Source organism: Nomia melanderi, chromosome 14, assembly GCF_051020985.1.
Source record: "Nomia melanderi isolate GNS246 chromosome 14, iyNomMela1, whole genome shotgun sequence".
NCBI lineage: Eukaryota > Metazoa > Arthropoda > Insecta > Hymenoptera > Halictidae > Nomia > Nomia melanderi.
The window spans coordinates 4,711,087-4,727,792 of NC_135012.1; the positions used below are offsets into that span (position 1 = coordinate 4,711,087).

Below are 16,706 nucleotides of genomic sequence, written 5' to 3' on the forward strand. Positions count from 1 at the left end.
TGTCTCCGCGTGAGTCACCACCGAATGTCCACTCGACACCATTCATTTTTAAACAGATTTCCACCGATACAAATTTCCCAAATCGAAGCAACAGATAACAAGCAAAAATACCTTGAACTCGTTCGCATTCCGAGGCTCGAGGCATTGACATTTCGACGACGATCTATTTCCAATGATTGTACAAATTGACAATAAAAAAAGTGTTACCCGATGACGCGGTAGGGAAAGACAGAAATAAATTGATAACTAGTTCCAGATCGGTAGATTAATTGACAATATCGTCGCTTTAATAACGCCGCGGCGGATACAATACGTCATCGGGCAAGTTTCTCGGGGTTTATCTTCGTCGCAATTTCGTCCTCGATTTAGGACGGTCTAATTGAAACGTCGATTTCATCGATACAGAGCTTGGAAACAGAGAGCGCCGATATAAGTGTCGTCGGAGCTGAATGGAACGCTGCGACCGGACTATTTTCAACGACGACGAGACTCCTGAACAGGCGGACACGCTCCGGCTTCGATGATGAATAATCTATCGTCCCTACGGCGATCTCATTCTTTGACGTCTCGCTTCCGTTCGAAAATAAAATCCCCGGATTCCCTGTCGCGAATTAAATAAACCCGCAGTATAGTCGATATTTCGTCGAATGGGACTCTCGCCTCGTTGCTGGGGCAAAAGCTGTCGTTACTGTGCGAGAGTTCCGAGCGTTTTCAGCGAATCGGTGTTCGAATACTAGTTGTGCACACTGAATTCGGTATTTTATTCTCATTATTACATGGACGCAGTGAAGTGTTTCATTTCGCGATGGTAACTTTACAGTGAATTTTATTTCTATTACAATACAATTGATCACTTTTTGTTAATTGATTTCAAAATAGATGTACCATCTACAGGTGATATCTTTCCACGTCTCCCTTGAACTGAAGGGGCAAGAGCGACAAGAGGACACGGAGCATAGTTTGACAAAGTCAAAGAAGAAATGAAAAGATATTATCTATAAACAGTAGTTTCATACAAGAAAAAGAATATTTTCAATAAATTAATCCCCCGCATAGACTTTAACCCCTTGACTTCCAATATCGTGTCAGAATTTAACAAATCTAAATGTCAATTCTTCTAAGTTCGAATTGAACATTATTTTCTATTATTAATTGTAATGCTTCTGAGTAAACGTAGACACACAATAATTGTAGAATTTTCCTCTTTTCTTACTGAATTAACAATAAAGCATTTCTGTTGAACGCAATTGGAAAAGAAATCACAGAGTTAATTTGAAAATTAGAAAGTCTAAGAGAGTCAAGAGAACATTTTTATAGAGAAACTCGAAGTAGCATGAGTTCGATTTACCAAAGAATAAATATGACCCGCAAAAGTTTGAATTCCGAGTGCCGAACTTGCAAGGACAGAAACCGAACGCCTGCTGGAGGGAACGCGCGGAAAGAAGCGACGCGATGTTAGCGAAGCAACACGTGCCCGTCGTTCATCAGGGCACATAAATTCACGGACGGCCGGCCCTGAAGAATGCCCCGGAATTGAAAGGAGCTATAGAGAAACGCGGGGTTTCGGCTGGTACCGGATCAATACCATTCGCATCCAGTTCCTCTCTGTCGGCAGTCGCATTCCCGCGTCCTTTCCAGCGTCCGTCCAGCCGACAGGCTCGCGTTAAAGCCCATTAAATAGGCACGAAGTTTGGAAAATTCGCGGCGTCGAATAATTCAACGCGATACGCGACGGCACGGCGAAGTTGGCGTGCCGCCGCATGGAAATGCGGACCTTAACCGGGATTGTGTACGGTAACACCTCGACAGGAGGGTCATTTACGATAATACCTGGGTAATTGTACGTTTTAGCCACCGTATACGCCTGTCCGCGTCAATCCCTTGTCGTAGGACCTTCTCTTTTCGAAGTGTAACAGAGAAACTACGGTGATGCCTCGATACTTGTCCGTGTCTGTTCAACGTCGGGAGAGAACCGTGAATGCTCCCGTAGACATACACTCCCGCTACATAGAACTCATACGATCTACAACGCGCGAGAGTAATGATTACAGTAAAGCCCCGATAGTTGTCCATTCCCGTATCATCAAACCAGCCCCATCGCGTTACAATAGAACTGTAGAGATACCTCCAAGTATAATCCTCCGAGTATTTCCTCCGAGTATAATCCTCCTCGCTACAGAAGTACGGTATAGCCTCGACAAAAGTCCTCTTCTCTACCCATTAAATTCCTCTATGGCCAAGGTATAAGGATACGGATCGGACGTAAAGTAAACCTGAAGAATGAGCGAAGAGTCATTGAGAGTGTCGAGAAGTGTGAATCGGTCCGTCGTCGAATCGATAGAAATGATTTGATAAAATATATAAGCGGGCGAGTACATCGGCGTGGAGGCGCGCGGAACGACGCTCGGGCTGGACGCGGGAACGCGGAAGAGAAGCAACGGGAGAAGGGACAAGGGCGCCCTGTTGATCCCCGGCGAACAACACAGGCTTCCCCGGTGCGGCGACTGTATTTAACGAAGTAACCGCCACACTAAGTCGTACACGCTCCCGACGAGGCCTGGTCAATTTTGGCGCGGGTCCAGGCCTACGTCAGGATCGTCTCTGACGCCAGCATCAATGAAAGAACGTGAGAGAGGAAGCGAGAAGGCGAGAGAGAACGCTCGAACGAGTTGACAGGTTATATCTCTCTGTAGGCCTGTGGACCAAAAATAACGCGGGTGTGCGTTTAACGCGCGCCGTGGCGGTTTTCACCGAGACTCCTTGGCCGCGCGAAGAGGATAGTCCTCGGCGCGCGGTCCGCTCGTTTGCCGAACGGCCGCCGGTCACCTGAACGCCCTCCAATTACACCGAATCGTTCCCGGTGTAATTACATAATCCGTTATCCAATATATTTTATCGCGGAGCCGTCCGTTAAACTCGAGCGTGAACAGCTTCCGACGGAACGTTTCGTCGACGCTCGACGACGATGGGAACGAAAGCTGGCAATAACCGGGAATATTTCGAATATCAACCGTTTACGCTCGAGGGCTACGTAGCGGAGCCATTTAAAAGTCGCCGTTCTAAACTGTAGGATTCTCTTGTTGACACGTTGAACGCCGCACGATTTCATAGAGAGAAATGCATAAAATGAGAAAAATATAATAGTAAATCATTTGATCAAATTGCGTTATTGCACGCTGGCCTTGCTCAATGTCGCCGCATTCGGTAGCATTGTTTGTAATATAGAAATGTCGTCATATAGTCGTTTAACTGAATGAACTATAGTAATTCGATTTGGTTGGGGTCACCGGTGACCTTCATGGCATTCAACGTGTTAAATATACAGCTTGTAACGGTTGTATCTATAGTCGGTGGAAACAATATTTAGTTCTATGCGAATATGTTTCTTCCGTTGAAATTGTTTTGAGTATGAAGGGTTAATATTTACTAGGAGGATCTTCGAGTTCACTTTTCTCCTCTTGGATTACGGTAATGCCTCTCTACTTGTTCAGGAGACGGGACCCGCAGCAAGCTTATAGCGAAGCACGGCACCGAAGGTTCATCGATCGTTGGTCTACAGTCTCAGTAGATTTTTCCTGCTCTTTCTTCGGTAGAAGTCTAAAAACGTTATAGAAATTGGTCGATTTATCATGATGGAATGCGTAGAAAATAATTCTGTAGCCTTCAATCCATTTTAAGGTATTATCTTATCCGTACCTTCTCTTCTTATTTCGTATAGAGATCGCGACGATGGAAAGACAACTCGCGGCTGCGTCTTTAGAGCGTAAACTGTCGGAAAACAGCGCTTGCTTATATAGAAATACAAGTTAGCTGACTTGAACGCTTGATCAGTTGAAACTGACGGTGAAGATTGTTCGATTCACACGTTTATCTAGAGACAGCCGTCTCCGTTGTGCATCTTGCAGCTCCCTGCTGCATTATTCAACTGATATGAGGCATTTCACGTTGACTGTAAGTTCGCCGGCGCACGTGAAAGAAAGAAGGCGCATCGTACCCCGGAGTTTACTTCCATTCGAGCTTTAAGCTTTCTTCACACTGACAAGAATATATATCGCTTTGCAACTTTCCAGGAACAGGTGAAATTCGAAGACACAATTCAGAAATATCCTGCAATTCGTATCTACTTCCGATTGAAACTTCAACCCAACGTCAATAAATACAAATACTGTACTTCTATTAAAAATTTCAATACGATACAGAGATATTAACTTTCAAGCTACCAGATGACTACCATTCCCGATGTCTTCTTTTCGCAATTATTAAAAAGATAAACGTTTCTCTGAGAAATCATCAACCAAATGGATTTACCAATACGAAAACTGTATTGTAAATCAATTAAAGTGAAACTCTTGAAATTTCCATAGAGGAATTTCAGCAGAATTCAACTGCTCGCTAGTTTCAGCATTAAAGAGTAAAATAATACAGAACAAACTTCCAAGAAGCTATTCCATCGGAAACGAGGAACAATCAAAGAATTCTTTCCAAACTGAATCCCAGTATCAACAAAATTGATTTCGAATGCTGCCGAAATCGACACCCGGTCCAACTAGCACGGAACCACGGCGATTACGAGAAGTATTCACCAGTGAACGCACCATAAGCTATAAGATCGAATCACGAGAGAAATTGACCACCTCGAATAATGCAGACGCGGTATCGTTCATTTCCTACTATGACGGCAGCAAAAACAACGCCAATTGTCGCATGAAGAATGCAAGAAACACGTGCGCCCGTGCGATCGAGCGATGGGGGAGGGTCATGGAAATTTTAGGTCGTTGTCCCTCGCGCATTGGCTTTCCACGTTGCGATACGTACGCGCCGGGAAAACCCTGGCCGTATCTATAACATCGGATCGGTCTTTCGAAGATTTCCATTCGCTTTTCCATCGAGATCCTAATCGTTCGTTCTCGGAAACGTCACCCGGTCGGGGCGGGGCGAGGCGGGATCTAGGGTCAGGATCGAAGGATCGACGCACGCGACGACCAAAACGGGAAACCGCGAGAACGGGTAATTTATTACGGTGCCATGACGCGATCGACCACCCTTTGTCCCCTGCCGCTAACTTTCCCGGGCGAACTTTTCAACGAACGACCCTGACTCAGCCAGAGGCAACGGCATTTCGCGGTAAAAAAGCCTTATTAAATGTCAACCGGCGTCCTTATCCCGTTTGATATCAATTTTAGCGGGCCACCGAGACGGTGCTGCGAAAAGGTGTCGGGACACGGCCGACTTGACGCCGAAACAAGATTTAACGGTGGAACTGCCATTTCAGCGTTTAATATGATTCATATAGAATTCTTATTCAAAATTGTAACAATAGATTCGTCACGGTTTGTTCGAACGTTCGTTGCAATATTCAAGCGGAACTACTTTGGAAATCAATTGAGATGTTTAACACTTTGATACGTCGTTGAAATTCTGACATCATATTTTTTATATAAAGTGAAACATTCGTTTTCTTGGTAACATATCGAACGAACCGAGGTCTGTTGGATGTATGAGATAGAAAAAAGATAGTAGAGCAATCGTTATAAAGAATCTGGACTGTTTAGTTTCTGCTTAATTAAGAGAACTGTTAAAAGTGTTGATAGTTTGAAGATAGCAGTAATCGTGAAATAAGGAAATCATTGCGACTGATGATTCCAGTGTTAACCCCTTGCGGTGAACATTTTAAATAGAATTTAACAAACGTAAATATTACTCAATTCCTTTGAACTCAAATTGAATATTATTCTTCTGTTATCAGTTATTATATTGTAAGACGAACGTAGACACAGAATATGCTTCGAACTTTTTTCTTTTTTCAATAAATTATTACTGACAAACTTGTTATATCGATCACCGTTGAAAAATAAATCATAGGCCAAGAGGTTAAAGATACCAAGAACCAGCGCGATCGCTGGATTAAACCTGAATTCCAGATTCGACGGCAGATAAAGAATTCCAGCGAATTTGCAAACCGCTTCCCGCGTTGCGGTTGTAATAATAAAGTGCACGAGAAATCCATTTGAATATGCACCGTTGGTTTCGTAAATCGCGGATCGACATGAACATATTCAAGTTGCTCTAATACACGTCCAATTTCTCATTTCGCTCGCGGGGAATTGAATAAACGTCGGGAAACATCAACATCGAAGAAATTAATGATGCAACGCGACTCTATGCGCCTAACCGATGACTCAGAATCCATACCCGGGTAACAATGTTTTGCGAGACAACTCTGGAAAGGTATAGGCTCGCGCACGTGTTCCACTCACGTGATACGAACCGGCCGTCGAATGTTCTACGGCACGCCGGAAGTCGATTTCCGAGTTACGTAATGTTAGACGGAGAGCAGGAACGGGAATCTACGAATCTCGGTGGATCTTGAAACGATGAGACGTGTTCTTAATTAATTTTCCTTCGTCGTGATCGCATGAATCATTCGTTCGCCATAGGTTCAACCTTTCCGTCCACTACTCCCACGCGTATTTGTCACGACTTCGCTCGACGAACAACGCTCGATACCTAAAAGAACGGTCTCCTTTAATTCGATGTGAGATATGGTCTACCAACCGTTCAGTCTCGATAGAAATAAAATCGTAGAAGTCCCGTGACGAGCGCTCGTTACAGGGGACTCGATTTCTGGACACCGAAGGTGTGGAGGAAGCCAACAGCTCGTTAAGGGTACGACGGGGATGTCCTTAGAGAAGCAGTCCGGTTTCTTATAGAACCGTAACACGCCAGCGTCGTCGAATCGAGGGCCACTGCAGCCACTTTTTATCTCGTAGGACCTCGACGAGCCTCCCACGCGTCCCGTTATCTCTTATCAAACTCTCATCCACGGCCGGCCATCGTTTCTGTTTATCGTAGCCGGCGTTAATCGCCTTTCAACGCCGATCCATCGCTCAGAAATGATCCTCGAGCTCCTGTTGCCCCTAATCTCCGTACCCGATAGCCGCATTCCGTTAACGAAGGAGTACCGTTCGATCCTAAGACCAGATTACGCGACGGGATCGGAAAATGGAACACGGTAATTACGATAATCCTCGCTCAAAATCGAATTCCTCTATACTCGGCGTAGGAAATTTCATCTGTCCATTACCTGGGTAGCCTTAGTCAACTTGCCAGGTCGGTTAGAGGACGATACAGGATCAAGGATGGACTCTTCGAAGGATTCATCTGTGACATGAAGAACAGTTTTAGATAAATATTGCCGTGCCGAGGGAATGGTCGTTCTTAACACGTTGAATGCCGCACGATTCCATGGAACAAAATACACGAAAAGGGAAAAGTATAATATTAAATCATTTGATTGAATTGCATTATTATTATTGCGTCAAGCTGAATATCACCGCATTAGATAGTAGTATTTATAATATAGAAATGTTTACCAATCATCGGTTAATTGAATGAACTGTAATCATTTGATCTAGTTGCTGGTTAACGGTGATCCCCACGGTGTTCAACGTGTTAACGCTAAAACTACTAGTAACTGAAGTAATTTATTCTTAAACACCTTCGGAGTTTCAATAATTTCATCACTGGAACTACCAGACGAGTCGAAATGACCGGTTTCAAGATTCTTATTACGCCATTATTCAGACGATGTAGCTGCTATGAATAATTTCAAAGTAACTTCCTGCATTTGTGCAAATGCAGCGATAAGGAGGTCTTTAAACCTCAAGAAACCTGCTCTCCTAATTTTTACAACGAACTATAAATAACTCAGTCTTATTGCTCGATAGTTCGTATTGAACTCGAAATGTTCGCATAACTTATTTCGAGTTATCTAGTAGTCCAGTGTTGATAACAGGAAACAGAAAGAAAGAGCGACGATTTCACGATAAGAAAAGAAGTAGCGAAGCCGCTGGGAGCGGTGTCAGAGTCACCACAGTGCAACGGAAGTTGTCCTTGAAGGGTTAATCAAGAAAATGAGGAGCGGCCGGCGAAGCTAGGCGGTCCGAGTCCCGGCGTGTGCAACCGTACCCGAATCGGGGCTGTAGATAGGCCGAGTCCGACTGGTGAACTTGACCTTCACCCAGCACGGCTACCTTCGATCGAGCCTCCGCCGTCGGGAATCCCCCGAAAGAAGGTTAACAGAACCTTCCTGGAGGGCACACGTGTGATGCCGCATTAAGAAGGGCCGCCCCCGGCTGCCATGACTCCTCCCTCGCTTCCTACCCCCCCCCCCCCCCCCCGATCGAGCGATTCGCGTGCGAATCCACCAGGAAAATCGTCTCGGCCCACGATGCCACCGGTAATTTGTCTCCGGTGAGATCGATCGCGGAATTCAGCGAGTTTCGCAGGATTTTTCAGGGATTAATTCGCGTCTTTAGTGAAGAATATATTGGGGTGGTTGTACTAAAAACTTGAATGTGCTGGTCGTTCGCGTTAACCCTTTGCGGACGAATGTCGTCATTTAGATGAGATGTTCATGTTTCGAAGACTAAGGAAAACGAAGGATTTAATTAGTTAAACAGTAAGAGATCAGATTATAGTTTCTGTTTTTTTTCTATTATTTAAGCAATTGATATATAATTTAACTTCATCTGCTGAAGCTTTTGTATGTTTCAAAAAATCTTCGCCCGCAAAGGGTTAATTTGAAAAAATTCAACACGTCTGACCGATGTCTTCTGTTTCTACTGGCAAAAGAAAAGTATACGTTGGTAGATTACTTTTACTTTTACTTAACCCTTAGCGCTCGAGAGATGATTCCGTCGTTTGATTCGATGCAGCGAAATTCTGAAGTTTAATCCTTAGGACAGGAAGTACTTCAAGTTGACTTACTGCGACAAAATACCGTAACATAAACAACAAGAGGAAAGAATTCACAGAAGTAAGATAGCACAAACTTAGCGTGTTAATTGTAAATATTACAACAGTAACAGTGATAAAAATAACAAAATCAACGAGTAATACTACCACGCCGTTAATATGGCGACAGTGTTCCATTAAGGGTTAATACTGAACCCTTTACAGTCGAGAGGTGATTCTCAGTGACCGCTTGATTTGAGAAAATTACAAAGTTCTACATAGGTTTAACGTCAAGTTTTGCATTAGTGCACCGATATGCACACAATGTTTCCAGTGAAAAACCGTCGAGCATGAGTTAACATTGAACTCACAGTGCACTATGCGAAATATTCAAATAAATTCATTCTGTTCCTTAATCTATGCCATCGTTACGTTTCAAAAAACATAGTTTACACCTCATCGTAAGACGCTGAATGTTTCTAGTGAAAAACTGTCGAGTACAACGGTTCAACCTTTTACACTCAAGAGAGTAACAGATGATTTGAAACAGGAAAATTATAAACTTTAGTATTTACCATTAATCTTTCTATACTGTATCAATGCGTGAAATATCGAAAGAAAATAGCTTTGTTTCCTAATATATGTGTGATTTCTTGATAAATCCATTTCAAAGAATCTTATCCAATTGGGTATAAAATATTTCGAGTGAAGAACTTTCAAGTACAACGAGTTAATACCAGTTGTTCCAGTTGTTTCTATCCCCAAAGTAGTTCTAGCGTTAGTAGACCTAAGAGCCACGTGTCCCAGCGTTTATCCCTGAAATTTCAAAAGCGACCGGCCAACTTTGAACGCGACGGTAGGCAGCCTGTTTGCGAACGGTCGCCGCGGACACTATACCTGCGACGATTTCCCGTAATTCGTCTCGCGGCGTGGATCGATGCGGCCACGATTCGCTCAATGGCGGAGGCATTCGTCGAATCCCGCGTGAGTCATCTCATTTGTTCGCTTCGGCGATGACCTTGCTGGATAAAGACAGTGCAACGCGACGCGAGTACTACCTGGCCGTGGCAGAGCCGCCCGCCACGAGGCTGCTTTCCATCGACATTTAATCCTTGATCGCGGTTGTTGCACGCGATCCGGCCAGTTTCGATGATCCCGGGAAACGGGGATCGATCATCAAACTGTATCGCGTTAACGGATTACGGAGCACGTTACGCGGTGATTCGAGCCAGTTTACCGCGTTTCCACCTCGCTGACAATTCCGACGTATACGACTGTTACATCCTACCCCGCTAAGCACTCTGTATATTCATAATAACTGTTATTACCATTGTTGTTATTATTATCACGATTGTTCCTATTACTGTGACTTTCGTTAATTCAATTCTCAACGTTTCCATCGTGACACACCACGCCTGCGTCCATCTGAAAACGTGTAAATCATCAGCCCTATCTAAAAACAACAATTATGCAGACCGAAATGCTCCGTTAGCATTACGACTGCGTCTACTTGTAAACCTAACCACTCCGTGAATATCTTGTACATCTGACGAAGTGTAAACATAGCTATCGACCGACTGGCAGCCCGGCGCCTAGATTTTAGTCACTCCAACCCCCAACGTGAACCATTAAGGCCCAAATTGTTTCTCCCTCTCTATTATGCAATTCTCCCTTTCCCGAGTTTCCCTGAATCCCGAGGAGAACAGAATTGTCTTAACACGTTGACTGCCACAGCGGTGACCGGAGCTTCCGAACTGCTTGAAAACAATTATAAGAAGATGAATATTCAATCAAAATGTTACGTAACACAAGAAGCTAGATAATTAAAACCTCTACCACGTTGTTCCAACTCAGACTCGCCATCGTTTCACTCAATAAAATACAGGACCTAATCAACTTTGGTTTCTTTCTGGACCCTCTGGATTTTGTTCAACGAGCTTAGGTGGATTAATTCTTATCAACCATAGGTAACCGATGCACTGAAGTTCCGGCAATAATCATTCACGCGGCGACTGTCTTGCGCCAAATACGAGAAGCTTGGAGGAATCTTGAGGAAGCACCGAAAGACTTAATCGTGTCAGCCTAGGCGTACCACCGAAAGGTGAAGGAAAGCCTACAACGACGGAAACATCAATGGAGTCCCCGAAACAACGAGCAGACCTTCGGATCGCGGATTCTCAGATTTCATCGTTCCGTTTAGGAAAACACGCCGTTATAAGGTCGAACGCTCGACGTTCGACGGGACGTTCACGGTAGGAATTCGAACGGACGATTGGGGTCTCGATTAAATCAATGAAGATATTACATTCCAGTTGCAAGTAGTATTTCCGTGTACGGTGACCGTCTGACTAATCCCAGGGCGTCGCTACTTAAACAGGGTCACCGCGTGACCGACTATTACGCAGCCTTAAATACTACAAATGACGCGCGCCGACACCGTGTCGACCTAACTCACTGCGAAGTCACGATTATCCATGGAGAGGTCGGGAAAAGTCCGCTAATGAACATTTAACGACGCTGGAAACGAACCGCAGTATTTCCACGTTCTTCGGGGGGCACGAAGTGCTGGAAAAAATACCGTTACATTATAGTTAATACGCTAACGATATACCAAACGATTATTAGGATGCCTAGGGACACCTTGAACCTTGAACTAAGAAATCAGTGTCTTTCTTGGGGAAGAATTAGAGACAGAATTGTGCCCTATACACTAAGGGTGGAAGAATCTTTTCATTTTTATAGTTAACACTATTTCTACCGAAGGTGTCCAACACCTAAATCTTTAACTTAAAACTATTTTCTAAGTTCAATCGTATATTCTGTAATAACGATTTTTATTCTATAATAACGATTATAAAATTAACTATAGGAAATATTCAAAATTCGATTAAAGAAAAATGATGAATCTGAGAAAGTAATTTCAAAATTTCAAAAGCTGTCTTTTGACACCATCGGTAGAAATATTGTTAATGTAAATCGAGTTCACGACTAATAGTAAAGATCGCCGAGCGATAAAAACCAGAAACCAATCCCCAGAGTTCACAAGATCGATGAACTAAAGGAAGGAATCGCAACCGGAGAAGCTGAAGAAGAAGAAGAAGAAGAAGAAGAAGAAGAAGAAGAAGAAGAAGAAGAAGACGAAGAGGACAATCGCAGGAGAAATCGCTTTAGCAAACGTCGAGTGTCCGCGCGGCCCGCGACTGGATAAGCCGACTAATTAGCAGTCACTCGACCTAAAAACGGACCGCGCGACGCCGGGATGAGCCGCGCGGAGACGCGTTAACGGTTCGACACGGCGGGAAAACGGGTGAACCGGTATAAATATCCCCCGAGGCTGCACGCGAGACGGCGCGAAGTAAGAGCGGGAGAGAAAGAGAGCCGGAGAAAGGGTACACCGGTAGAAAGAGAAAGAGGAGGAAAGAAAAAAGCCTTGCACCCCCCGACACGGCGGTGTGTTGCACAGGGCCTCTTCGAAAATAAACCTTGCACCACGTGCAGCCTTGATCCTGTGCACGCAACAGTGCATACACATGTGACACGTAAGCGAGTGCACACGGCGGGCCACACGCACGTGCACACTCCGAGCCGCATACCGGGCACCGCATAATATTACAGGCCGATTTATGGACGGGGGACCGGGGGCGGCGAGAGGGCGTAAGGCTGGTAAGGCTCTCGAAATTTACGATCGGCCGCGCGATTTGTGGCTTTCGGATTGCATAGAAACTTCGTCCCGAGGCTCGCAACACGCGTCGTCGTGTTCACCGTTTCGCATGCGATCCGCGTGGAACCCCGCGCACGGTGAACACCAGTTTCCCCCGTTCGACTGGGAACCGGGAGGTTTCTGGACATGGACAGGCGGATATTTGTGTTCCGGCACTCTGAACGTTGGGCGGGCGGTTCTGAAAGAAAGCGTGGAGTGAGATTGGACACATGAGGATGGAAGTCTTTTAACGCGTACGTGAACGTGAATGTTATAGCTTTGATTTTCATTGTGATGGGAAATGACATAAGTGATGGAACATTCAAACAAGCCACGTGTATCCTTAATTTGTTGAAATTATTATGCACTTTTAATCTTCTGGGTAATAAGAAGATACCTGTCTATTTCTACATTCATTAAAATTGTTACTGTCTGCGAATGTGTTAAATATTCTCGGTGTGCCGACGTATCGTTACCTTGTCGTCTCTAACGCTAAAACTACCGAATCGGTCAAAATGGCCCATTCTTGAGTTATTGTTTTACAATTATTGAAAAAATAGCACTTAGTGTTACTTAGTAACACATAAATCGAATCGTAAGTCAATTGAAATCTCAACAGCTGTAGTCTTAGAAGTCCTATAGAAAAGTTTGAAAACTTCAATTTGACTGCTCGGTAGTTCTAGTGATAATAATGCAAACAGAGAGATAATCCTTGAGCTTTGAAAGCATGGGAGAAAAGTAACTGGAGGTGGGTTCTCGCTGAAAGAAGATTTACCACGATGAAGGAAAGAACAACCTTCTCAGTTGTCGCATCGACGCTGGATCAAGAAAAATAAGATACCGACGCTTCGGGTACTCGGATATCCGATATGGAACTGGAGAATCCGATCCCCTATAACGTACACCCTCTCAGCCTAGTGTTATGAAGCTTTGATTCATCTTTAGCAGTGATCTCCTGTTACCGGTCAGGCTGCTAGGTCCACTTTTATCTAGCTCGACCCTCGCTTCTCACGGGAACATCGCATTCTCGCCGATCTACAACCGTGGAACACCGTCGATTCCTCTAACGAACAGTCCCTACTTCTCACTGTCTTATAATTTAAACCTAATTCCAGCATCTACGAAGAAGAGAAAGATAAATCGAGGTTCTCCGTTCAAGCGACGACCGATCGAAAGGCACGCTGCGAGACGAACACGTCCCGATCCGCGGGCGAGCACGCACGTTTCAGAAATTCCGGGAACAGCTAAAATCGGCGTCGCTTCCGCATAGTGGGTGCAGCCGAGGAGCCCGGCGGCTTTCTCCCTCTCTCTCTCTCTCGATAAACAGAACAGAGGTTCCACGGTTCCGGCCTCGAGTCTATGACTCTCCCGCGACACAACGGGGGAGAGAGAAGGTGGTGGCGAGGGATCGAGCGACGGAGGGAACGTATAGAGGGTGGCGAGGGACGAGGGGCTGGAGTAAAGTCATAAAAGTAGGGCAGTAGTGCGGTAGAGCAATCAATAGAGGCCGGATCACGCCGGAGGAGGGGGATGAAACGGGGTATTAAGCCACCGTGGAATTTCGGCTGGCCTGCTGGTGGGGATGGGCCGGCTCTGGAACGAAGGAAAAATCATTTCGAATCCCACGATCGAATCACGCGGCTTTCTTCTCCCGTTTTTCTATCGGCTTGGTGGCGGATAAACAATTTGATCGCCTCTCGACGGATTTCGTCACGTTTCTAGCGAACAAATATAATCCTAAATCTCGAAAAATCTGAATCCATATAATTCTCAATCTCTGTAAACCTAAATCTATATAATTCTAAATCTATATAATTCCAAATCTCTATAAATCCGATTAACCCCTGAATTCGATTTAGTTAAATCAGTTGAACCTGGTTCACGGGTTCATCGAATCGCGGAATCATTAGGATCACAAGTGATTTAAACATCGTTGGAATGACGAACGGTGACGATAATAATATATGCACCGTCTTTTTTCCTTCCGTCATTCAAGGTGGAACGCGGTCCTATATTATAATTAGAATCCTCGTATCGATTCAGAATATATATATAAAAACTTGCATGTTTTCTATATGTTATTCCGGGCGTTTTCGTTTGGTTAGAAACTATGGCCAACTTCGCGAAAATAGACACGGGGATTCCGTTTCCCACTGCGGAACGACGGTCAGGGGTCACGTGTTCACGGTGCCGGAGGAATTGTATTCGAACGAGGGATAAGAAACGAGGATCACTCGCGAGGACTTTAACCGTGAAACAATGTAACGCTTCATTCCCTTACGCCCGTTCAGCCGCTTCCCGTCAGGCATTTATCCGAATCAAATTATTTCCGTCCTCTCCAACTGCCCGCGAAAACAAACGGGAACCGTGAACGCGAGAGTTCAAGCTAATCTTAACACTAGAACCACCGATCGCTTAAACTGACTTGTACAAATTTATTTACAAAAACCATAAACGCACATTTATTGAGATTTCAATTGAGTCTCATCTCAGTTTTACTATTACCGAATTAATTTCATTAATAATTTCCCGTAGAAGTATCTCTATCTTCTGAGTAACCATAAAAGAAATCAGAAATGTCATTCTGACCCATCTGGTAGTTCTAGTGTTAACATCTGCTCTCGTTTATCGATCCTCGTTAGGCTATCCGTATTGCATTGAATATCATCTCAAGCTTCACCGTTCGGATCCAATGTCAACATTAAGTCCACTTCCTACCGGTGATCAAGACTGGAAATACGGCGCACGATTTCTTGACTAAAGCAATTCCCTCGACTGAAACGGAAAACAAACAGTTGACAGGGCTGCCTCTACGCTTAATTCCCGCACAGTATTTATTCTTGGTCTGAATCCTAAATTCTTTTCCAACGTGTTTTAAGTCGGACCACGGTGCCGTTCGATGGTCGAGAGTAAAAGAAACAGGCACGACAGAATGCCTTTGGTACCTACGTACAGACGTGCGGTGTGACGGCAAGCATGTGTGCCTCGCATTCGTGAAACGGTTCACGGTGTTGTGCGTGGCGTGCGAAGAGGTTATGATCCACGAAGGTGCATGGTAACGGGCGACGGACACGAACCGTTTCGTGAACGGAGCATGCGATGCCCGTCGAGCGACGGAACGAGAACGATCGTGAAAGAATTTTCATTCTTGAAAACCCGCTGTCCCCCTGAATCCAACGGCGAGACACCTAGTGGTTCTAGGCCCGTCGCTCTTCACTGTCTTTCTATCTTTCTCTGTCTCTCGCTGACTCCCTCTCTCTCTTTCTCGCCACCGAATTGAACACGGTGGTGCCGTGGACCGTCGCGGACAAAGAAAAACAAAAAGGAAAATTGGAAAATCGTTCTACGTTGAACGCACTGCACACGCATATTCCATCGATCGGCGCACACGGGAGACAGCGTGCAGGACCGTCCGTTTTAATTAACGAAATGATCTGCTCACCTGCTTCTAAATATACCCGCGACACAACTCCACCATTTCACCGATTTTTCACCGCACTCTCGAGGGATCGCGTTATTGTTGTCCTTTGCTGTTTTTTTAAACGTGCACAGCTAATCGGTGACGCTATCTGTCCACGCGTGTTCGTATTAAAAAACCCTTCGGACAGGGGGCGCCGCAGGTCGCTCGAAGATGGCGCCATTGCGCGTGACGGTCGTTTGAATTTCGTTCTTGGCGCGAATCTGAAACATTTTGCGACGGTTTTTCGTTTTTAACAGTGGATTTACTGACATTTAGAGTTTCTTCTATTGTTAAAAAAATTGTCATCCGTTCAGTTAGAAGTTAGAGGTTTAAGAGTAGATTATTAGGATACATATTTGCAGAACTGCGTTAATAAAAATCGACCGGAACATTTACGGAATAATGCTTATAAAATTCAATGAGTCAAACTGACTCGTTCCGTAAATCTAGTGTTAATGATGGAAGATCGGTGAATAGCGAGTTTAATGAATGAAACATTTCTTACAGACGTGGGTATCGGTTTTTGGAAATAAATTTATCATTTGACAGCATCAGACTTGTTTTGATCCCTGAGATGTCCGCCATTGTTCTTGATGAACCTGTATCTTTGAGGGAATGAAAAAGTCACGGTGTTTAAGTTTAAAATATATTGACGACTGAATAAATGAGAAGATAACAAATTAATTGTTGAAGATAACAATAATCTAATATTTCTCTGTAACCCAATAAATGTGACCCAAAGTCGTCAATATTATTAACAAAATTTTATACTTTACTAGTCCAGGAACTAAATTCGCGATTCACGAACTT

At 44.5% G+C, this 16,706-nt stretch overlaps 1 protein-coding gene across 21 annotated transcripts in view; it reads right to left on the bottom strand.

Moving 5' to 3' along the window:
• LOC116427086 (uncharacterized) overlaps nucleotides 1-16,495 on the bottom strand; it is a 48,243-nt gene extending 31,748 nt beyond the window's left edge. For 7 of the 21 annotated variants that reach the window (XR_013000130.1, XR_013000123.1, XR_013000129.1 and 4 more), the window contains exons 1-3: nucleotides 16,402-16,495; nucleotides 15,879-16,117; nucleotides 2,126-2,273 (exon numbers count right to left, since the gene is read on the bottom strand). The gene's annotated coding sequence lies outside the window, so the exon portion shown is untranslated. Of the gene's footprint in view, nucleotides 1-1,830; nucleotides 2,024-2,125; nucleotides 2,274-3,427; nucleotides 3,598-3,696; nucleotides 5,332-7,084; nucleotides 7,162-11,191; nucleotides 11,302-15,878; nucleotides 16,118-16,401 lie in introns of those variants that run through there. The other 14 variants (XR_013000131.1, XR_013000125.1, XR_013000111.1 and 11 more) reach the window with 9 other exon arrangements.
• Nucleotides 16,496-16,706: the final 211 nt, after the last annotated feature.